Genomic DNA, 23,831 nt, shown 5'->3' with positions numbered 1-23,831 from the left:
CCGCCACCGCGGCTGCTTGGACGCGTCTAAGATGGCACCTTGGTGCCCTGCCACATTCGGTCTCCTTGGTACCGAAGCGGCGCTCAGCTTCTTGTCACTGAGTGGATGATGATTATCTGCACCAGGGTCTCAAGGGTGCTCAAGCTTTGCTGGCGATTGGAGCTGAGATGCTTCAGCTGAAGGATTTTAAAAGCTGTACAAGGCCAAAGAACCATTACCAGTCACTTGCTGTGTGATGCTTGTTGAAGAGGGGGTAGGTGTGGAAAGGAGGGGCTCTGGGGGTGCAGGAGAGGGGAGGGCATATGATATCTCTGTCCCTTTCCCTGTTTTCTCTTTCTCCCCGCTCTCCTCCCACCTTTCCACCTCCCCACCCCTTTTTAGCCACTGTACCCTTGCTGAGGCATGACAAGGTTATGTCAGTGTGGTCTGAGAATCTATTGATCACGGCCATCAAAGATCTTTGCGGGAGTTTAGGGATTTGGTGCTTTGCATAACACCCCACTCATCTCAGTTAACTCCTCCTGTCCCGGCCTGGGCTCCCATCACCTCAGAGCTGAGCTGTTGGCAAAACTTGCTAATTTCTGTGACAGCTGCTTTCCAAACTATACTCTTAAGGCTGTCAAAACCATTGTAATTACTATTATAACAGAACTCAGGTGCATGACCCAGGCAGCAAAGAAGTGGAAGGATTGGACCAGACATAGCAAAGGGAAAAAAAACAAACAAACACATATAGATACTAACCCCCATTGCCCACCCCAAGACATGTGCACACACACCAAAAAGCAAAAAGGATCTTGTTGATCTCCTACCCTGCTGATTTTTCTTTTAATCAGTGAAAAAGAAAAGAAATGTCAGAAACCACCAAGTCACACACTCAAATTCTTCAGCATGTAAAATTTTTCCATAAATATTTATTGAGCGTGGACTGTTGAGCCAGTGCTGCTTTGGGTGCTGGGGCTAAGTGGTATACAAAACAGACAAAAATCCCTGTCCTCATGGAGCTGGCATTCTGGGCACAGTGATACAAAACTGCCTACCTTCAGTCTGTGGGGACTGAGACATCCCCTGTGATCAGGGGATGACTGCACCAGTATTTCCTCCAGTGTGATTTGCACCAACATCCATACATGTGCACACACTTCCGCATAATCATTGTAGGCTTGAACAATGCAATGGTAAGAAAATATCTGGGACATTTCTCTTTGGGGCCTGCAAAACCAGGAAAAACTAAAATGTCCCAAACTCATGAGTCTTGGAGAAAAGTGATGCTAGTGCTTCAGCCTGGAGGTCCACTGTGCCATGGGAGGCCTTTGCATTAGCCAGACTCTACCCACCTGCAAAGACAATTTCAAGGGCTTGAAGGATCTGGACAAGTCCTTCTTACAGTAAGTGAGAGGTGCTGTTTCCCTGGAAAGTTCCTGAATGGGTAGTACCTATGGGTGTGTGACCATAGATTTCCTGGGGATGGGTGGGGTGGGTGCGATAGGATGCAGAGATAGGTGTGAGTGGTGTGGTCTTGGACAGGAGGCTGAACCAGGATGCAGAGGAAGAAGACAGGGCTGGAGGGCACCACTGAGCTGTATAAAGGTGCTGGGAGAACTTCTGGGGGTAAAGGGCATCCTCAAACCCCAAGACTGTGGCTGGAGTGTGACCTCAGCACCCCATCTTGGGGGGGCAGAGTGCCCAGTTGCCTAGGGATCAGGGCACACTCAGCCTGGCCGGAAGGGTCTTGCTGGCTTCTGGCACCAGAGGAGTCTCTGCTTGTTTCTCTCTCCTTTAGCACTGGGTGTCACTGCAGCGATCATAGATCCCTTTAGAAACCCTCTTGGGGCCTGGAATTGATTAATTCCTCCACCTGGCTGGGGAGGGGAAAAGGGTGGAGACCAGAGGGAGGGAGAGTCAAGAAGAGGGGAGAGAAGGATCATCCTGGCTCAGCAATTCCCAAACCCTCTCAGAATCTGGCTCTTCATCCTTTGCTGTCCGAAAAGCCTCATTTGCAGAGACTGATGCGATGCCTCAGCTGAGCCCAGACGTTTTATGCATTAGTGCTGCCTTTGAACACATTAGGGGCTCTAGGTTGGAATCCCAGGCACTTATGTTTATGGTGGGACTGTGGGCCTGGTGGCTTTGAGGGGAGGGGCATTTGTGTTTCTGCCTGCTGCCTCAGAGGTGGGGGAATGCTGGGTTTGGGCTCTACATTGGGCATGGGTAGCACGTGGCAGTGACCTTACTGTCTGATCTGGAGTCCCAGTGCCAGAACTCCTGTCTGAATGGGAATCAGCAGAGGGTCAGCATACAGCTCCATCCTGTATTAGGCCTCCAGTCCGGGGAGAGAGGAAAGAGGATGTCTTTTTTTCTCTCCCCTTTTCTTTTCTCTTTTCTCAATCTTTATGTTGTCTTTGGCGTTGAGAAGCTGAAGTTTGGGTGGTTCTCCTCAAAAGGCACCTTGTTTTGATTAAGCATATGCCCCCCCCCCCTTTGAATCACACAGTGATTTTATTCGTGAGGTCACCCCTTTCGAGGTAGTAGATTAGGGAATGAAGAGTCTGGGTCCACAGTGAAATAAATCATTACCACCCAAGCCCAAATCAGGGGCACAGGCAAGAGAAATTGTCTTCTTCCTCCAGAAAGGATTTATTTTAAATAATGAGAAAAAGACAAGTTGGAATTGGCTATGAATGCATGCTCTGCATTTAGGTGCCATATTGTGGGATAACTCTGGGTGAACATGGTAAGAAGCTTGAAATGGGTCTTTGTGATTACCTGTATATTTTTAGAACAAACAAAATCATGAAAGCAGGGTTACCAAACTCCAGCCCCACCTCCAGAAGTCTCTTCCTCCTCACCACCCTTCTCCTCCTCCTCTTGCTTCCTCTTCCTCCTCTCTCTCCTCCTCCCTCCTCCTCCCTCCTCACCTCTTTCTTTCTCCTTCTGCATCTTCATCCTCTTCTTCCCTCCTCCCTCCTCCCCTCTCCTCCTCCTCCTGGTCAGACAGTTTCACTTCTGTCGTGTTTTTTTTTCGTTTCTCCTTTAGGTTCTTTTGCCTTTCTGAATACCTTTGTAGTGAGGAACCAGCTTCCTCCCCACCTCTTCTCACTTCTGCCAGTTTTAATGAGAGCACAGTCAATAACTATGGAGAGGTGCTGACGACATTACAAAGGAACTAGCCCTTAACAAGTCAACTGTAGATGAGGTGCCAACAGGATGGACAAGAGGATTAAAGTATTTATGCCAAAATATTAGAAGCACACGCAGAATTAGTTCTCCCCGTGTTAGATATTTTACTTTTGGCAAGTCCATATTTAAAAATATTTTATCCTTGTTTTGCTTAAAGTATTACAATAAGCCCTGGATTTTTCACAGTTACACTTGTATATTTTCACAGCTGTTTTAATCAGAAAAAATTAATGTGCTTTTGATAGCTCAGAAACCTATCACTGGCAAAAGCTTTGCAAAAATGTGCTACAGAGCAGAGTGGAATCCTCAACATTATATATTTTGCTGGCTATTTGAAATTCATAGAATTTCCCCTAAATATTTTCTTTTGCAATTCTTGCCTAAATTAATCTAACAGCTTGGGCTGACTTCTTTGATAATCTCTTTTGTTATGAAGGCAGGGATTGCTATTGTTAACATTCTTTCGGAACCAAACATGAACTGTTACTGGAGGAATACACAATTGCTATTTTTGCTTGTATTGGAAGCATTTCCTCAAATAAAATACACAACATAATGGATAGACAGGACTGGCAGTCTCCTTGATGGCTTTATGGTCACTGGCTTAGCATCAGTGTGCTCCCCTGGATTTTCACAAGCAGCACAGGAAGGAACTTGACTTTTGCTTCTCAAGGTCTGTGACGCATTCAGTTCTACAGACACACACTCTGAGTCTTGAGCGTGGTGATCATGCACGGTTTTGGATTCAAATGCCAGGCACACGTCATGAACAGTGCAAGAGAGGAAACTACTAAGAGTAAAGTTCTGTGGCTGCACATCAATAATAACAATGCCAACAATTATTTTAATAAAAACTCGCAAAAGCAAAACATTCGCAACCAGGGAAGGGAAAGATGGGGAAGGAACAAAAGGGATGAACAAAAGTCTTGGTTGCCCCTGTCTACCCGGCAAAGAAGAGGCTGATTTCCAGGGGAGGGAGAATCAGTGGATTAATGTGAACTTTAATACTGAAGCAGTGTGTGTTTATTGCTGGTGACCACAAGACATAAATCTTGCAAGCACAATATACAATACGATGCAGCCCCCAGTTTTTTTTCCCTCTCCAGTCTCAATTTGTGTGTAAGTGTGTGTTAAGTGCTGTTGAAAAATAGTGACCTTTAATAAAGGATTGTATCCTGCGACTATTTTCCCAGACACACAGTGACCTTTCAAACCAGACTGAGGTGAGGGGGTGTGGAGTTTGGACTTTGAACCGGCCAGACCCCGCTGTGCTCCTCTGTTAGCCTGGCCACTTTTTATTGTGTCACCAGGGAGCGTTCTGTATGCAAAGCAGGCCGGGCTGGCAGCCTGAACCTTTGCAAATCAATTTGTCTGTGAAGGCGAGTCCACTGGAGTGAAAGATGGTCTAACAGGGCACACTGCCCCCTCTCTTTGTGACATCATCGCCTGTGGTACTCTTGTCAGTCATGTCTGCCCAGAGGACTGTTGGAAGGAGGGGGATGCCTGGATGGTGGGGTGAGGGGGTGGGAGGGGTTAATCCTCACGACCAACTGCGGCCTGAGAGACAAGGGGTGTTCTTCTTAATAGGACAGAGCTGGGAGGGGGTGCACAATTAGTCTGCCTGGCCGGGAGGGTGTTGGGGGAGGGTGCTATTATACCCGATACTGTTGCCTAGCTGTGGTTATCAACCCTACTGTTTCCCCTCCCTCCTGATGGTGACATGTTACAGGAGGGGATTGCTATCTCCCTTAGACCAAGAGAAAGCAAGAGTTCTGAGGAAATACTGAAGATCAGACTAGCCAGAAAGTTTGCCCCACCCCCACTCCCTGCCAATAGAGCTGATGCCCACAAAACTCTAACCTTTGATTGTTTTCCATCCAAGACTCTGAGCTACAATCTCTTCTCATAGCAAACCTTTTCATAAGGGTTAATATTCTTATCGATCTTTCCAAGTCATTCTAACACCTAGGACTCTACATTAATCAGTAGCTAAAAATGCCAGGAAAGACAGAAAAATTCAATTACTTTGTTCCCTAATTCAAATTTCTTTGAGAAGTCCTTTTAAAGATATGGAAATCCTGCATTTTTTCATAAAACAGTGGTTAGATCAATTTCTGTGTAAGCAATTAATCATCTTTGTACTCCACAAAAGATGGGGAGCAAAGTGTGACCTACTACAGCAATGCTGACTGATTAGTCTCTTGGTGAGCAGCCTGGTGGAGGGCCCCAAACACCTGTCCTACATGTAGGTTTAAAATGTAAGCCCTGTGTGGAATTCTTCAAGGGGGGCAACACAGGGAGGCGGTGGCTGTGATGGGCTCCGAAGCTGGAGGAGCGCTTAAGTTCTAATTGTTGCTCTGTCACTTGCCAAAAGTATGGGAACTTTGTCAAGTTACCAGTTGCCTTTAAGTCTTGGTTTCCTCATCTGTTTAATGGGAATGATAAAGAATAGCTACCTTGTGGGGTTTTGGTGAGAACTAAAAGTTAAGGCACATATGCTGCCTAACAGAATGCTGGCACGTGGTTACCTCTCTATAAGTGTTAGCCCTGGTAATAATATCATATGTGATGATTATTGAGGTGGAGTACTAAACAGGATGTAATTGTATCCACATGGATGAAGTATGGTTAGGATTTTGAATAGTTTTATTATCCACAAGACTCTTGTCTCATTTAAAAATCTTTGGATTTAAGGCAGACATGTTTTATTTTGTAGATTATCATATCAGATTTAAGGCTCTCGACATATGGACCATATATGTAGCATCGTGTATGTATTATATTGGTGCTATACACACATCAGTTTTTTTGACTACCAATCTATTTTCAGTTATAACCCCAAAGCATAGGACACTGAAATTTATTTGTGTAGCATGTCCTTTCTACCTTGGATCACAGGATGATTTGCAGAGAGTCAGTGGTAAACCGACAGGGAGAAAATGTTTTTGGGAGCGAGATTTGAAAGGGGAAGTCACTGCGAGGCAAGACTAGCCATCCATTTGTAAAGAGCACGGGTGTGATTGGCATAGGCTTGAATCTGAGAGAAAAATTTCAAAAACAATTTAATTTTTAAGTCGAGTTTCACCGTGAAAATGGTGAAGGGGCATTGGTTGAATGTATCTCATTTTGAGGGGAAAAATTTTACTGACCCTTTTATTTAGGAACTCACAACCGTGGGAAGACTAATGGGAGATTTGGGAGGGAATATGGACATAGGTGGGGATTTCAGAGAGGCCTAAGGCAAGATGGAATGTTCTAGGTGATGAAGAGGAAGTATTAGAGGCAAAAAGCTAAAAATGAGGTCAAATATCAGATATTAGGACCAGAGTTAGGATCCTAGAATCTCTTAAAGATAGCAACAAAACACAACCAATAAACAAATACAGAAACCTCCAGATAATACGGAAACAACAAAAACAAGCCTTATAACCACACATTAGTGGTATAAAATGAAGACCTTGAAAGAGCAAGCAGGACAAAAAAAGAGAAAAAGAAAAAAAAAAAAAAAGACTTCCATTGAGCATCTCTTATCAAGCACTGAACACTTTGGGACCGAAAGCAGGTATAATGTTTAGTATGGAAGCAATGAACTATATAGAACAGAAAATGAAGACAGGGTGATAAAAGTGGAACATGCAAGTCCAGTAGGATCCTGTTTACCCGTTCCTGGATTCAGTTATCCAAGATGTCACATCATATTTCCTGAATCTTAAAAACTAGATGACTCCAAAGCTTAATTCAGCACCAGCAGCATCTGACGTGGGCTGCCTTCTGGTCCCTCAGCTTCAGCTCACCTTACAGAGAGTTCCACTGCACTCCCTAAGTGAGAGTGAATCAAGGTCTTTGTAGCAGAGCCTGGACAAGGTCAGGTTGAGAAGCAGGACAAGGGAGAGGAACTTGTTGGGAAAAGATGAGCAGAAACCATTCCTAGGAAGGCTGGCAGTGTAGGGACTATTAACAGTGCGTAGGTATCATATTTCCAGTGTAGCCAGAGGCTGAGTTGGGGGAAATGGTGTGGGAAGTTGGAAGTGGTGTGGTCTCTTCCCACTTGTTCTGGTTGGCTTTGTTTTTCTTAGACGTCGGAAAACCCTTGTTGAATACTCTCCTTCAACTGCTTATGGATGCCAGGAATTACATTATCTCAGAAGGCCTCTTCCACAGTGAGAGAAAAGTTGATGACTATTATCAACTGGAATTATGGGGAAAAATGAGAAGAGATTAAGAATCCATAATGAGACCAAAGCAGGGCATTAGTCACCCAGGGCAGGGCAGCCATTAGCCTGACAGAAGTACACGTCTGGGTGAAAGGGATCTGGGAGTTGGTAGCCAAGTGTGCTGGCAGGCCCATAGACCTTTGTTAGCGAAAGGCAATTCAGACACGGTCTGGAGGATAACGGAGCCGGTTTCTGCTATTGTCCTGGAGATACCACGTATTCTAAGAGGGCTCACGTTTTGGGACCCAGTTCAGGGTGACACTCTGAATGTCCTTGCGGCATGAACGGTCTTAAGGCGATCTGTATGAGAAATGTGAGAAATGGAAAAGAGCGGAGTTCTCCTAATATACTCAAGTTGGTGATTTTAATTATTCATCAACGAAGAAGCCTCATTTTGTACCTCTGATAGCAGGGCGGGAGCTCCCTGGTAGCTTCCAGCTGTTCAGAGAGGTTGCAGGGTACCTGTGATTCCTGGATGAGGGGCTGGGGGCATTATATGAGACCATCCCAGGGAATGTAGCTGGCATAGCGCCTGATGAGCACAAGGTGCCCAGCAAGTGGGAACTGTCTCATCATGCTCCTACACTAAATTGTATACTGTCTCTTCAACCCCAGTATTATGCATTGAGGGGAGGGCCCATATCTCTACAGTAAATCTCCAGAATCTAGTACTAAACTGGCATGCGGTGGCCAGAAACTCAGCAGGTGGGATGAACTTGCCATCTAGGTATTTAAGTGAGGGAGGAAAGAGAAGGAGAAGCTCCAGAAAAGATACCCCAGTCACTGGGAAGGCAAGTGCGTGTGGTGGTGGGGAGGACATAAGGGTGGTTAATATCATTTTTCTCTGATTCCCAATTAACTTTATCCAAGTACCTTTTATGTTTAGAGCTTCTCTGATAGCCACAAGGGTGATCGAAGGCTGCTAATGCTGGGTACCTGTCTGGATCTTACAGCTGTGGATATGAATGTCCCAGAGTAGTCCCAGAATAGTGCCGGCCGCCAGTTAGACCTGGGGTTAGGATTTATAACAAAAGAACTTTACTTTGTGTAGTGCTCTACCATTTTCAAAGTTCATTAATAAAGTTGATCTCCAGGTAGAGTTGCCAGATGAGGTACAAAACCACCCAATTATATTTGAATTTCAGACAAACAACAAATAATCTTTTAATATATATATGCCCTATATATTGCATGGGACATAGACTAAAAAAATTATTTGTTGTTTATCTGAAGTTCAAATGTAGTTGGGTGCCCTGTGTGTGTTTTTCCCCCCTACATCTGGCAATACTGTCTCCAGGTAGAGGAGTTAAAGCACAGACACTGTTAATATAGATGTGGTTTGCACTCCCAGCTTTGCAACTTATGAGCTTTGTGTCTTTAGGTAAGATTTCCTTTTAAAAATCCAGCCAGAGTTTTCTTGTGTGTGCCAGACCATGCTGTGAGGACTTAATGAGATAATGCATGCATAGGCTCAGCGCATAGTGACTACTAAGGAGGTTGTAGTTATTGTTATGGTCTTATTCAAGGCTTGCCCAGGAGGCAGCCAGGCATTTCTTTACCCATGTAATAGAGGAAACTAACACTCTGAGAAGCCCAGGTCTCAAGTTTTGACTCCTAGTTCAGCTTTTTGTACTAGATTGATGATACCAAAGTGTTGTTTTGCTACCATCTTGACATGGAAAAGCAGACTCTGCTGAGGAACTACCCAGTGCTACCTGTTTTCCCAGAGCAGGGAGAGCAGGCCCCTCCTCAGAGGTCCAACCGGAAGCCTGGTGAGTCCCTTTGCCCATCAGACCTGTGGCCAGCAGGGAAGGGGCATTTCTTTCAGGGGGTTTCCAGTCATGAGCCCTTTGATGCTGTAGGCCATGACCCAAGCCACAGTAGGATGAGAAGCACTTCCTGCCACCACCCCTTCTGTGCCCCTCTGCAGACCAGCAGAGGCCCTGCCACTGAGGACTCCATGGCTCAATTCTCACCACCCACTTATCTTTATCTGCATGATGACCTAATCTGTACTTGTTCTTGGCACTAATTTACATGCCCTTCCTAGGAAGTGTGTATGTTAGGAGAATAGTCTGGGTGCAAGTGACAGAAACCTAACTGAAACCAAAGGGGGATTTGAACCTCCATAACCCAGTCTCAGGCAGAGCTGCTGATGTCTGCCTTAGGGATCACTGCAGCTAGGGCTTGAATGTTTTCATTACTCTCTCAGGTTCTGTTCTTCTGTTTGCTTCATTTTCTCATGCCACAGATGGTTTCTGTCTTCTAAAAGGGGACAGGCAGCCCCTGACTTTCATGGTTACAACCTCACAGTCAGAGAGGGAGGAGGTCCTTCTCTGTCACTTCCAGCAAAATAAATAAATAGGTAAATAAAAATTGGGGAAGGATCCTATCAGCTCAGCTTGGGTCATGTGCTCATCCCTGGACCAATCATTGTGATCCAAGAGATGGGATCTTCATCCTGTGGTTATCCCATGCCCATTATTGAAGCCAGGGGGATGAGATGTTCACCCCTTATCAGAACCATTATGTGATGTTCATTAGGTTACTTTGGGAGGAGAGCAGTTTACAAATAGTTGGGATGGGAGAGTATGATTATCAGAAGAAGGAAGGGTTGATTCCTGTGTATCCTTGTAAAGAAAGAGTTCAGGGGTAGGAGAATCTGGGCAAGGAGACTGGCTGGATGATCTTTATGAGGAGCAGGGGGCAGGAGGTCACCTGGGTCATGGAGATAGAATTATTGGGTCTCTATTTGGGTCTCTTCTGGACCTTACATCATTTTGGTTTGGTTTGGGCACTGGGATAGGGCTGATGGTAACTTCCAAAGGGAAAACAGAGGTATGCTTGTGGCTCATGGGGCAGCTGATACATTTAGCACTTTGTGGGGGTAATTGCATCCATGGACATTCCATTATTAGGCTTTTACTTGATGCCTAGTGAAGGACTAAGCACTTTAGGAGTTCCAAAAACAATAGAAGACAAGATTTCAGTCTTTGAGGAATTTATAATCTTCTTAGGTCAACAAGATGTGCACATGTAGAACACTCAGGAAATCCGTTAAGGAAGTGCCGGATGGTGTCTGTAGAAGAGGCTCTGAGTTCTGTGACACATCAGGGCCTGGGGTTCGCAGCCTGGGTGGAAAGACAGGGAAAACTCCCTAGAGGAATTTGAGCTGGGGCTTGGGGAACAAAATGCAGGATGAATGCAGGAGGATGGCCCCCCAAATAATAAATTTTTATTGTGCCTTAGTATAGATAAATGAAAATCAGGTTTTGCAAAGGAGGTAGCCAGGGTGGATGCTGCCTTAGAATGAGGACCCAGGTCTCGTCCCAAAGAATATGAAGAAATACCTTTGTTCTCCGGCTGCAACATGCATTTTGGAGAAAGGACAATTCACTTTCCTTTTAAAATTAAAAAAAAAAATTTTAATGTTTATTTTTGAAAGAGAGACAGAGCATGAGTCGGGAGGGGTAGAGAGAGAGGGAGACACAGAATCTGAAGCAGACTCTAGGCTTAGCTGTCAGCACAGAGCCCGATGCGGGGCTCAAACCCACAAACTGTGAGATCATGACCTGAGCTGAAGTTGGATGCTTAACCGACTGAGAGACTGAGACACCCAGGCACCCCAGGACAATTCACTTTCTATGGAGATCTGCTTTGCTAATATACAATGAGGTACTCAGCCATATCATGTAAATGACCATGGAATAGGGAAAATCACTTATTTTTCTTATTTCAAGCAGGTTAGGATTTGTTTATGAATGAATACATGGGAAATGTTAAGAGACAAACTTAAAAAAAACTTTAAAAAAAGGCAAACGTTTTCATGAATATTGTGAGGATCCAGGAAGCAGCAGATGTGCACAATGGGACAGGGTTTTTAAAGTCTGGAAGACCTGGTCTTGAATTTCATGTTTGTGGCTTACTAAGGGGCATGACCTCAGGCACTGAGCCTTAGTTTCCTGGCCTATGAAAGAGGAATAAGGTTGGTACTTACTTCATAGGATTTTATTTTTGAGAGTGGATAGATTATCTATGTAAAATCCTTAGGACAGCCTTTGGCAAGTAGGAAAGACTCAATAAACAGTTGTTGTTATTATTGTAAGGAAATATAATCTAGGTGTAGGCAGTTGGAGCAGGAACCATTGTGGTTCACTACTTATTATGCGCCTGACCCTGGACTACATAGGCACTTTACACATATGATTAAATGTAATCATCACAAAAGACATGTGAGGGAGGTAGAGTGATCTTCATTTTAGAGATGAGAAAAGTGAGCCTCAAGGAGCTTAAGGGGCCCCAGTGAGGTTAAGGAACCTAAGGGTGCCTGATTCCAGAATCTTGCTCTCTTTTCTTTAGGTGGACAATAAAAGATGGCTGGTTGAGGTATGAGGTGGAGGATGGGGTGGCCAGGCAATTTCCAGGCCAGAGGCTGCATCATAGACTCTCCATTCAGATGTCTTAGAAGGGACCCAGGATATTGGAGGTGAGGGGGCAGTGATGCAAACCTAGTAGAAATGGTTGCTAAGACAAGATACAGGTAGGTGATCTCTTCTTGAGCCAAACGCCCCAATGAATTTCTGCCAGCAGCATTTGCCCAGGAATGCCAGAGAGAGAGGGAGTCCCTGAGAACCCTGGGAGCTTTGCTAAGCAAGTATGACCTTTCCCTTCCCTTGGGTCAGAGCCTCCTCTCTCAGGAAGGCCCGGAGCTCTTGGGAGACCTCTTGCTCCGGTGACCCCTCTCCAGCCCCACAGAGGAGGGGTGCTGGCTGGAGCTCCCCATGTGGGGGTGGCAGCCAGCCTCTGCCATGGCAATTGCTCCCATCTAATGAAAACATTTCAGGACAGCATAAAGCAAAGGCACAAAGCGAAGTGGAGCTTTACTGATGTGTGGGCAGGTGCAGGCCAAGGAAAAAAAAGGTTTGAGTATGCAAAGTTGAATTGCTGAGACATGGGATATCTTAATAGCGTGGGAAAAGGGGATTGTGAGATCAAAGGCTGTGATAAGAGGGAGATTATTTCATCATGACTGCTGAGGAGACGGATGGTCATACATGCAGGGCAGACACCTCACACACGCCCATTTCTTTGATTTCAAAGTCGGAAACACGCAATCCAAGCCCGGCCCCCTTCCCTGACTCCCTACCACACTGGCCAATTCTGCACTGGTTTTACTTGCTGCGGGGATGCAAGACTTCCAGGGCCCACTACGTTTGCTCCTGTGTCATTTTCATTTTATTTCCCCGCTCATACTTTTATTTCTTCATAGCTAAGTATTTTTCTCTGGTGAAGCATCCTGGCTTTTGCTTGAAGTCCCAGCCTATGTTCTTTATTTGGTTGTAACCATTGGGAGTTAATTTGGAGGCTTAAACACATTATTATTGCATTTTAAGAAAGACAAACCGGTTTGCCAGCATTATTTCTAGTTCTTAAAATTCAAAGCAGTTTGTTAGAAGTTGTTCCTCGCTTTTGGAGATGGAGCTGGTTTCAGCTTATAGCCCGTTGTCTTCACACCCGTCTCGGTGACTAATACTGTAAGATGGATTTCCTTTTTTTTTTTTTTTTCTTTCCTTGAAGTGGGTTTCAAATCCCCAAAGAATTTCTGGGAGGGGAAACAATCCTTTAATTGAAAGCAAGAGAAAACAAAACAAAAAAGCATAAGAGAGCTGACAAAAATATCATGTTTAATGAAACCAAGTTCCATCCCTGCAGATGGCTGTGGAGGCACAGAGTGACCTAAAGATAGAAAAACGAGTTTCTTTTACATGCCTTGTAGAGGGTTTTTGTTTTTTTTTTTTTTTTAAATGTTGCGCATATGACTGACCAGCACCTCGCAGAGCCCTGAATGAGCAGGAGCAGGTAAGAGTCCAACCTACCCTTCCAGATGGGTTGGGTCCCCCAAGGCAGTGCTAGGATGGCTTGTGAAGGCATCCTGGGTTCTGCCCTCCTCTGACTGCCCACGGCACGTGTAGTGTGTGCTGTATCATTCAGCTTGGATGCAGTCACTTACCATCTGTGTGACCTCAGGCAAGGGACTTAACCTCTTTGGGCCTCAGTTTCCTCCTTTGCAAAGCTGGTGGGAATCATATCTACCTCCATGGGTTTTTGTGAGGATTATTTAAGATAAGGTGGGGAAAGTTCTTGGCATAATGTCTGGTTCTTAGAAAAGGGTGCTGGTTCTTCCTGTGGCCTGATCTTCCTACCTGTGTGTGCAGCCAGATCATAATCTCCTGGTGGGTGGGTCTGGGCCTTACATACCAGAGGAGCTTCTTGGGTGCAGGATACCCAAGGAGGCCCTTACAATCGATGTGGGCTAAACGAGTAACCAAGAATAACGGAATTACTGAGGCAGATTTCTTAAAATAACCTGAAAAAGTACCAGCCTCTTTGAACTTCCCTCTTAAAGAAACAAATTAAACAAAACACATAAAAAATGAACACATTAAAAACCTCTACAAGGTTGAAATGAACTTTAATTAAGAATTAATGACTTGAAAGTTTTCCTATTCTGTCAATTCTTGCGTCACATTGGTAACTTTTCTCGTCCGCCTTCCGTCTCTGGAGGTACTCTCTCCAAGGCTGAGACAATGTGGGTATATTTTGTAGCTGGAAATACACCTGACCTTTTTCCACTGGGGAAGGGTGCTAATGGCCCTAAAGATGGCATGTGGACCTCTGGTCCATGAGATCCTGAGATAGCAAAGGAACAGCTTATTTTGGAATCTTCTTTGCTGGAGAACAAGGGGGAACCCATGTATCTTTTTCTCACTTTTCTCACTTCCTCTGCACATGCACCGGCTGCCACCAGCCCAGAGTTATTTCAAACCCTTGGCTGGGGTCTCTGACTCCCCCTGGGTACATGTAGCCTACGTGCATTTTTCCTGCCCTCACTCCTTCTCTCCACCTTGCCCTCTGTGCAGTAATGCTCCCTGTCTTTGGTTTTCCAGCTTGGCAGTTCATCTCTCTGCATGCTATTTGCTCATCTCAGTCCCTTTTAAGATGAGGTATGGACACCTTAACCTATTGAATTGGGTTCGTTGACCCAAGGAGGTATTGTTTCTCTCTTTCTCTCCTTCTCTCCTTTCTTCTTCCTTCTCTTTCCCTCTCTTAGTTTATTTCAGTACCTGCACCTTGCCGCTACATTTCTGGCTGGCATTTCATATTTTAACGAATTCAGAAAAACCTTTTATTTTGATGTCCTTTACTTTATAAAAATTCCATATCATACCTAGCAACCCAAATTGGCCTGAGAGATAAATAGCAGCTACCCTTTCTTTTTCAAATTATGAAAGGTTTCCCTCTAGGAACAATAGCTGGGATGCTGGCAATGAATCCATTTATTAAAACAATTTATATTTCACTTTTATGAAATATGTCTATGTGTAATTTGAGGCAAACCTGTGTTTCTTTATGGGTTTTTCATCTCCTCATTCTTTTTACTCCGGCCCTTCCTTCCCCTGTCCTAGCCATTGCTGGTCCAGTGGAAACTTAGCGGCCAGTGCACTTTAACACATTCATCTGGTGAGTAAAGTCGGGATCCCTTTAATTTGCATCCTACCCTTGCTTTGTCAGGGCAAGATGGGGGGGGGGGTGGGCAGGACGGGTGTGAAGGGACTAACACCGCTTTTTAATCACTTGGAAAACATACCCTTCCCTTTGGCTTTGCTTCTGTTCAGAGGCTTTCAAGCCTGTTAAGTCACACCTGGCCCCCAAATAATTGCATCCTCCACATTAAAGTTTATTGCCCCCTTCAATAGGAATGGAATGAACATGGGGAATTTAGAGACAGACCACAGGCTTCACTGAGCAGTGAAATTCACCCAGGTGTGACATGGTGGGGAGGCAAAGCACCAGGATGGAGGAGAAGACCCGCATGGGGCTAGATGGCACCTGTACTTACCCACGGGGCCCAGAGGTTCTGAATGGACAAAGCCTGTGTACCCTGAGCGGCAAGAGTGACCTGGGCTTGGAGGACTGGTTAATGATGCCCCCTACTTGTTTGGTGATCTTTGCTTTCTACATTTTTTAAATCCTTTCTTTCAAATGGCCTCAAAATGCTTTTTTGCTTTCATCTCTGCCAAGGCCAAAGGAACAGCATGGGTTAAATCTAGTTAGCCATGCCCGTGCTTACAGACAGCCTCTCTGTCTCTCTCAGACACACACACACACACACACACACACACGCACGCACACACACACACAGTCCAAACTTAACTGATTTAATTTCCATTATGAAAGGTGAAGTGCTGGTAGGAAATCGGGGGATTGGCTTTGGGAACAAAGTTAACAGCACAGAATTGGAAATACTGAGTCTGAGAAAGATTACTTTTTTTTTTTTTTTTTTTCCTTTAAGGGCAATAAGGTGACTGACTCTGGCCACAGACAGGATATGCCAGGAGAGCCTTATCGCACACAGGCTGTTTTTGCCCCTTTCTCTGGTCACCCGATCTCTCTCCATGTGCTGCTTTTAGAACTTCCTGGTGCTCGGGCCTGGCCTCGAAAAAGGGAACAGCCATTCATGTCCAGACACATTTGCAGACTTCTGGCAAAATAGCCGGAGCTCACGAAAATTTACACTTTTCCTGGCACCTGGCCGAGAGTAGGAGCAGGATTTGGCTTGGGTTTGCTTTCAGTTAGAAAAGCCCTTTGGGGGTGGGGGGTGGAGAGTTGGGGGTGAGGTGGCAGCAAGATCCTCATGAAGGGTCAGAGCTGCTGAAATAAATATCAACTCGGCTAGGGAGTGCGATTCCTGTAATTATATCTGCCCGATGACTTATAATCAGCATTCTTAGCAGAGTCTGTAACTTTCATGTTTTCTCCTCCTGTGTGCGATCTGGGTGGCACCGATGGTGTGGGTGGGAGGGAGAATAACACCTTGATTAAAAAAAAGTGGTGTTAGTGGTGGTTGGTGCTGTTAACATGAACATCATTCTCATTGAGATTACCTTTGAAATAATGCCAGTGGGGCATTTGCTGGAGTTTCTGGTGGTGGGGAAGGGGCCCAGAGGACTGTGTGTTGTTTTTCACTAGGAGAATCCTGTGTGCATAGACATTTAAACTACCAAAACAAAGCTGAGCGTGTGAACGAAGCTCAGACTTGCCATATTGGTCCTGTCCTCCAAGTGAGGGTCCATTTTGGATCCCAACCCAAACCATCCTCTATCTCCCCTTTTTGAAATACTTGAGAGAAACCAGCCGTCTGCCAGTCCACAGGCTGTGTGTCATTTCCTTTTCTCTCCAAGCCTCACTCTTTCCACAGAGGAGACTTTTCAAATTAACGTTTTCAGTTCATTAAAGACCTTTTCGCAAACATTTCGTTCTGGTAAAGGCAGTGTTTCATCTGGAAATGGTCAGGCTCGTGTTGGCACAGAATGGTGTGAGAAAGAAAAAAAAAAATCAAATCCCTTCTTACCAAGTGGACAGACAGTGTGCACGAAACCTCAAGTGGGTCTTCCTTAGAGGATGGAGAGATTTCTTTGGAAGGAAAAAACAAAGTCAGTGAATGAAAATTATTTGCTTGTGTGTTTTGCAAAACTAACAAGGGAATAGGGGAGCTGGGCTTTCATTCCCTTTCTTTAAAAAAAATTCTCTGGGAAGAAGCAACTCACACTGTGCCCCTTTGTCTTGCTTTTGCTAATATCCATTGCAGCCTCTCCAGAGCTTGCTTGGTGCTCAGGGAGTAATGCATGAAAATCCTTCTGCCTTCAAATGAAAATACGCATGGCCTTCCTTTCTCTGCCCTGTTTGAACCAGACACTTGGAGAGTCTCATGCAAATGGCTGGTTTCCCCAGAACAGACCAATGGAGCAAAGCAGCAGTACCTTGACAAGCTTGAGTGCTTGGGGCTTGTTGGACAAAATTACAGAAAATATTCAGTTGATGCAGGACTGGAGATAGGCATACAGGATGTTCAGTTTCTGTTGCTGTGGTTGCCTCAACCTGGGAGAAAGAACCCAAGAATCTTAGTGCAGGAAAGGAACCTGAGACATTAGCTAGTCTGTGTGTGGATTTCTTTTTTTTTAAGCTGTGTTTTGTAGAGCCCCAGATGACCTCAGGATTAGCTCCATTTTTACATGGTGGAGTTTGGTATAAGATTTCCACCAGACCTCAAACTCCCTGAGACCTCGGCCGTATTTGTGTTGTTCATGCTATTTGCACAAAGTCAGCTATAGGTAAATATTTGCTAAGTGAATAGAGAATGAATAATGTAGCCTAAAAGGAGTATGAAAACCATGGGTCCAGTCTTTTTGCTCTCCTCTTCCACCCAGTTTACATCAAGGCCAGAGATGCTGGGTGGGTTTCCCAAGGTCCCACAGCTGGCCACTGGCATGGCCAGGGCTGGAGACCCAGGCCTCAACCACAGCTAGTGTCTTAGTGTCACCTCTGTCAGTGGGACCCAATAATAACCACAAATGCCTTGGAGACAGCTTTCAGGTAGGGTCACTGTTCCCCACTCACCTTCCTACCAGTGGGCATGACTAGCTGGAGCTGCACAAGGGCAAGGGGTATGTGTGTTTGCTCATCTCTGTGTTCTGTGTGCCTACCACAGTGCCTGACAGTAGCTGCTTGGCCACTGTCATATTTGAGGAATGAATGAACACAAACACAACTCCAGTTCGAGTTCCCTTCTCTTGGATAATCTAGAGAGAAAAGATCATTCTCGGTCCCAAGTTTGTCCTCAAGACCCATAGAGATCTGTGGGTCTTAACTGAAGTATTAGTACCAATGGAACATCACCTTCAGCAGCATCCAGTCTCCTTCATCATCATCATCATCATCATCATCATCATCATCATCATCATTGTCACCATCAATAGCACCAGGCAGATATGAAATACCTTACTCTTGTGAGGCTGTACATTTCTTCTGAGGCAAATAAGCAGTTCTTGCCTTATTTGAACATGGCTACTGGTTGGTCCTACCCCTATAATCTTCTTAGTCTTGCCCTTTGTAAATAATAGACTTCCACAGCCTAAATTCATGGGGTGATACAAAGAGCACCAGAATCCTAAAGTTGCAGGTTTTGGTGCTAGAGTTGGCTCCATAACTTCTGAGGTTCTGTTATCTTGTACACATCCCTTGTCCTATTTGACCTTCAGTTTCTGCATCTGTCAAAAAGAGAAACAGACCATGTGGATTTGCCACTTACCAGCTGTGTGACATTGGTCAAACCACTTAATCTTTAGCTCTAAGCTTCAGTGTTCTTAACTATAAAATGGGTTCCTAATGGTCTGTACTTCTCAGCGTTGATGTAAGGAGTATATGAGTTCATGTATGCAAAACGCTTGGCATAGTTAAGTGCTTGATATTTATACTGTCATAATTATTCTCATCTCACAGGAATCATGAAGACTGTATGGAATGATTCATTCTATGGAAGAATTCTATATAACATAAGGGATGGCTATTGAATTTTTAATTATTTTCTCTGTGTATCCAGTTAACTCACCAGCTTTCACACTTAGGTATTTGACAGAAATACTAAAGGTAAATAGATCCAAATGGAGTCATGACCTTAGCTCATTTCCAGTACTCTCCCCATCTCCCTCACCCTTATGGTCCAACTCATCTCCTCTTCCTGTGTTTCCTGTTTCAGTGAATGGCGTTGACAACTGTGTAGTTGTCCAAACAACTGTCCGAAAGTTGGGAAGAAGTCAGTTTCTACCTCACCTTCATAACCACTCAATTACCATGTCCTATCAATTTCCCCAGTTAGGGGACCTTCTCCTAAAGCTGGATATACTTCTCCCTTGGCACTGTACTACCGGGCAACAAATCTGAGTCTGTTGCCTGGGTTTGGGCAGCTGTCTGTCAGTGACCCTGCTGCCCCATTCTTGCTGTCTACACTCATATGTTTGTGTCTTCCCACTTGTTGCCTCTGGCCTTTACACAAATAACTCCTCTTCCCCCTTACCTGGGAAATCCTTCAGAATTTAGCTTACAGAGTTCCTACCGGAAGCACCCCTGATTACCCTTTTCTGGTCTGGGTTCCTTCTAGGGGTATCTCAACTATACTGCCCCGGGCCTACCTCTGCCATAGTATTTACCATCAGAACATATTAAGATTTTTAGAGCTTGTAAACCTGGAATGGATTAAGATGTTCTCATTTTGGGGCACCTGGGTGGCTCAGTCAGTTAAGCGGCCGACTTCGCTCAGGTCGCGATCTCACGGTCTGTGAGTTCAAGCCCCGCGTCGGGCTCTGTGCTGATGGCTCAGAGCCTGGAGCCTGCTTCCGATTCTGTGTCTCCCTCTCTCTCTGACCCTCCCCCGTTCACGCTCTGCCTCTCTCTGTCTCAAAAATAAATAAACGTTAAAAAAAAATTCTTAAAAAAAAGATGTTCTCATTTTGATGTGCTACCTAAAATGAAAGCAATACTAAACTATATATGTCATAATAATGATAGCTAATGGTTACTGAGAGCACTTATTGTGAAACAGTCTTTGATGCTTTATGTTAAAATTAATTTGATTTTCAAAATAACTAGCAATCACATAATATGCGCTATGCTATGCCTATTTTATAGATGAAGAAATTGAGGCCCAGGATGTTTAAGAAACTCGTCCAAGGTCACAGAGCTAGTAAATGGCAGAGCTGTGCTTCAAATACAGGCAGGGTTGCTCCAGAATCTATATTCTTAACCATCCACTGTAAAGAAGTTTAACAAAGTTCTGATTTTTCTCTATTTTACATTTTTTGGGGAAAAATCCAATATGAAATTCTTTCAAAAATCTTTCTCTTTTTCTCCTGCTGTTGGCACTGCTAGGCTGAGCCTCTGTGCATATGCTTAGCTTGCCTACTGGTCACCCTGTGTTGGTCAGCTTACAGTGTAGAATTGCCTTTGACATATCTCTCTTCCCTCTGGACTCTGATCCCTGAGGGCAGGTCCTGTGTCTGTGTCTGGGTGCCTCTCAGGGAGAGGCTCACCCAAAATGCAGAGCCTGTGTGTACTACCCCACCTTGGCTAGATCCCCCCTCATGGTTTCCTTCCCCAGCCAGGTTCATGCAGAGCTAGTGATAGGGTGGGCTGAAGTAAGGGTGGCTCAATCTTCTCTAGAACCTTCTATTCCCTCTCCTATGCTCCTGCAACTGATTCCCTGGTAGTTTCCTGCCTCTCTCCACAGTTCTCCACATGGCTTCAAAAACCCTGTCTCCTAAGCTGTAGTTGGAAGGAGGTGTGAGTTGTAAATACATTCTAGTATACTAAATATAAATGATAAAGAAATAAAGACTCTCTTTCACTCCCCTTGTTCTCAGGACCCATAATTCTAAAATAAACACTGTAGGATTAAGAAAACAACAACACATGAAGGTTGCCACTTGCCTAATTGAGAGGAGGTTGAACCTGAACATCTGGAACATCTGGAAGGATGTTCCAGAAACATCCTTCTGGAAGGCTCTTGACCCCTGCAGCCTTCCCCAGTCCTCATGCTGAAAATACACATGAGCCCATGAGCTATTCAGTTGTCCTTGTGGGACTCTCTCCTTCATAGGGTTAGTTGTTTTTCTCTGTACTGCTGAGCTGTATTAGTGAGTACCTGTTCACTTGGTATTGTGAAGAGAAAGCTTATATTTGACTTATCAATGTTTTATTTGCTTGTTTCTTTTTGAGTGCTAGATTCCCTTTTTCTTTGGCCCTCAAAGAGATTTCATCCTCCAAAGGAAGCAATGATGCCTCTCTCCAAACTTTCTCTTTTCTGACTTTTGTCAGTTTCATCTAACTTGAGCTAAGCTATTGGAAATATGCCTCTCAATATGTATTGCGTTTTATTTTTTCCATAAATAAGGATTGAACCTACTATGTGCCACAGGGGTGCCAGGCTTTTTATGGGAGAGTTCGTCATGGCAGGGGAGCCACAGGCAGGGAGCACTGTGGGAGGATACAGAGAAATGACTGTATTCACAGCCACGAGGAGTCCTACTGGGTGCAAACAGCCTCCTAGGTATGATAGTTGTTGTGTTCCCAGGGAGGGTTCTGCATTCTGTATGTGTATATAGATTAAATGTCTTCTAGTCTTGATTACTTTAGGTGTAGTCTCATGGGAGTCAGTGACAGAATTACCTTTAACTTTTCCATCACTCTCAGATTCTTTGACAATTAAGCAGGTGAGTTCAGACTGTACTTTTGCAGCTGATTTCTAGTAGGACCAAGATATGTTTAGACCTGGGAGAGAGGATTTGATTTTTGGATTAGGAGGCTTCTAGACTCTGAGTCCATTTGGGCAATTAGTTTTGTGCAATGCAATCAGCAATGAAAGTTTTTCGCATAAGTATATCCCCAATATTGCCTGGGGTATACTTATAGTAAATTAATATTTGTTGTTTATATGAAATTCAATTTTAACTGGGTATCTTGTGTGTTTTTGTTTGGTTTGTTTATTTTTGGTTAAATCTGGCAACCCTAGAAGGTAGGCACTTGAGGAATGGGATTTGAAAAGATCCACACTGTATGTGCCTGGTTGTGTTTGTATGTTAGGTATGTGTTTGGGGACGAGAAGGGAGGGTCTAGGGGAGAATTACTTGGGCAGCTGGACAAGTGCATGTCACAGGAAAACTCTGATAGGGAAATTAATGATGAGTATTTACTCATAAAATAATTCTGGTTATCTCAGGAGAAGCAACCTGGGGCTTAGTGATATCCTAAGGAAGAGAGTCTCTAACTGCTCTTGGCACCATGGGTTAAGTATGGTGGAAGGAATACCAAAATGTGCCAGGAAAGCTGAATATCTGTATCTTGGTCAGTCAGTGTGATCTTGGGCAACCCATTTCAGTCTGTTTTGTCTCATTTTCTGTATCTGTCAGATACGGCTTACTAATAATCATTTTATTTACTTCAAGGGTTTATTTTGAGTTATAAGTTGAAACAATTCTCAAGCTATTTGAAACATTGGTAAACTCGTAAGTTTTACTGATAACTTGGTAAACATTGGTAAACTTGCTATATTACTAAAGGAAACGGACCCTTTGTCTTGCCAAAATAGACAATTGTACCACATACTTTTGGGATTCCAGGTCTTGGAATCCATGCTTTGGATACTCCTAACAGAAAGTGCAGTGGACCCCTCCTCCATTCAGCAGGGAAAGCCCTTTGGATAAGTTCTCAGGTGGTTCTGGTTTTCTCTAAATGCTGTTTTGAGGTGGCTACTGTTCTCAGTACCTCAGTGGGATTCTTAAGTGACCGAAGAGGATTTGGGATATTACGTACAAGCTGGTTTAACTTAGCAGAGAAGGAATGTCTGGGTAAAAATTGAATGTAGAAATGATTGAACATGCATTTCTCCACAATGACTTCAGTATCTCTACTCAGGTGAATAAGCAGAATGTGTCACATACATAATAAGATATATCATTCACATTGCACTCGAGAGTTTACGATGTGCCTTTTTACACACATTATCTCATTCATGTATATATTATCTCCCTGTGGGCAAAAAACAGACCTTTTGCTTCTTTGTACACATCTGGGGAGGAAAGCAGGCTCCAGAAAGGGTGACTGAGCAACCAGGCCCGACACACACACTGTCTCCTCCATGCACTTGTGGTTCACCATCTGGGCACTACCAAACTCCTTTGCTCCTCACTCTGCTCTATTAACAATGCTCACTTAGTGTTTTCTATCATTGGTCGTTACGTGGAACTTAGTACTTTCTTATACCATTGCTTATAGGACTGTTGTGTGGAGGGCAGGGATTTTTGTGTCTTTTGTTCATTGTCTTATTCTCCATATTGAGAATATTGCACATAACAGGTACTCAAGAAATATTCATTGAATAAGTGAATTGTTCTTCATAGCTCGGTCATATCTTCTCAACCAGATTCTAGTAACTGTGAGGGCAGGGACAATATCTTCATTTCTCATGTTTCCCCAGTGTATTTCACATGGTGCTGAAGAACTTGAATATTAGTGATGTCATTTATATGAAACAACCCACACATGCACACGGAAATGTGTTATGGATGGATAGATGTGGCTGTTGGCCATTCAAGGACCTTCATGGGCTAAATAAAGGCACTCAGTTTTGGAAGCCTCACCCCACAGTATATTGATCTTTAAAATGCACATATATTTCATGATGTGTTTGTGTGCTTGTGTGTGTGTGTCTACACACATATAATTTTGCTCTAAAATAATTTTTGTAATTTGCTTTGTTAATGGTTACTTTATCATTTTGATTTCACAATTTCTATTTTGTAATTTGGAGCCCCCCCCTTTTTTTCACCTCAAACATTTTTTTGGCCCTTGACAGGCCTACAGGTCTCAATCACTGTGCCTATAGTGACTGATGCATACAATGACTTTGCCTGTGGGTACTTCCAGGACAAGAGTGACCTAGAAGGCACAAAATGATGATGAGTTCAGCATCCCAGCGAAACTGTTCTCCATCCCCTTTTTTCCTGTCTCTGGGCCTTCTCTCCTGCCCTGCCCCATCTGCCAGAC

The sequence above is a fragment of the Panthera pardus genome, unplaced genomic scaffold (assembly GCF_024362965.1).
Source record: "Panthera pardus isolate Hobbes unplaced genomic scaffold, ASM2436296v1 HiC_scaffold_25, whole genome shotgun sequence".
NCBI lineage: Eukaryota > Metazoa > Chordata > Mammalia > Carnivora > Felidae > Panthera > Panthera pardus.
Note: the sequence above shows the minus strand (reverse complement) of the source record.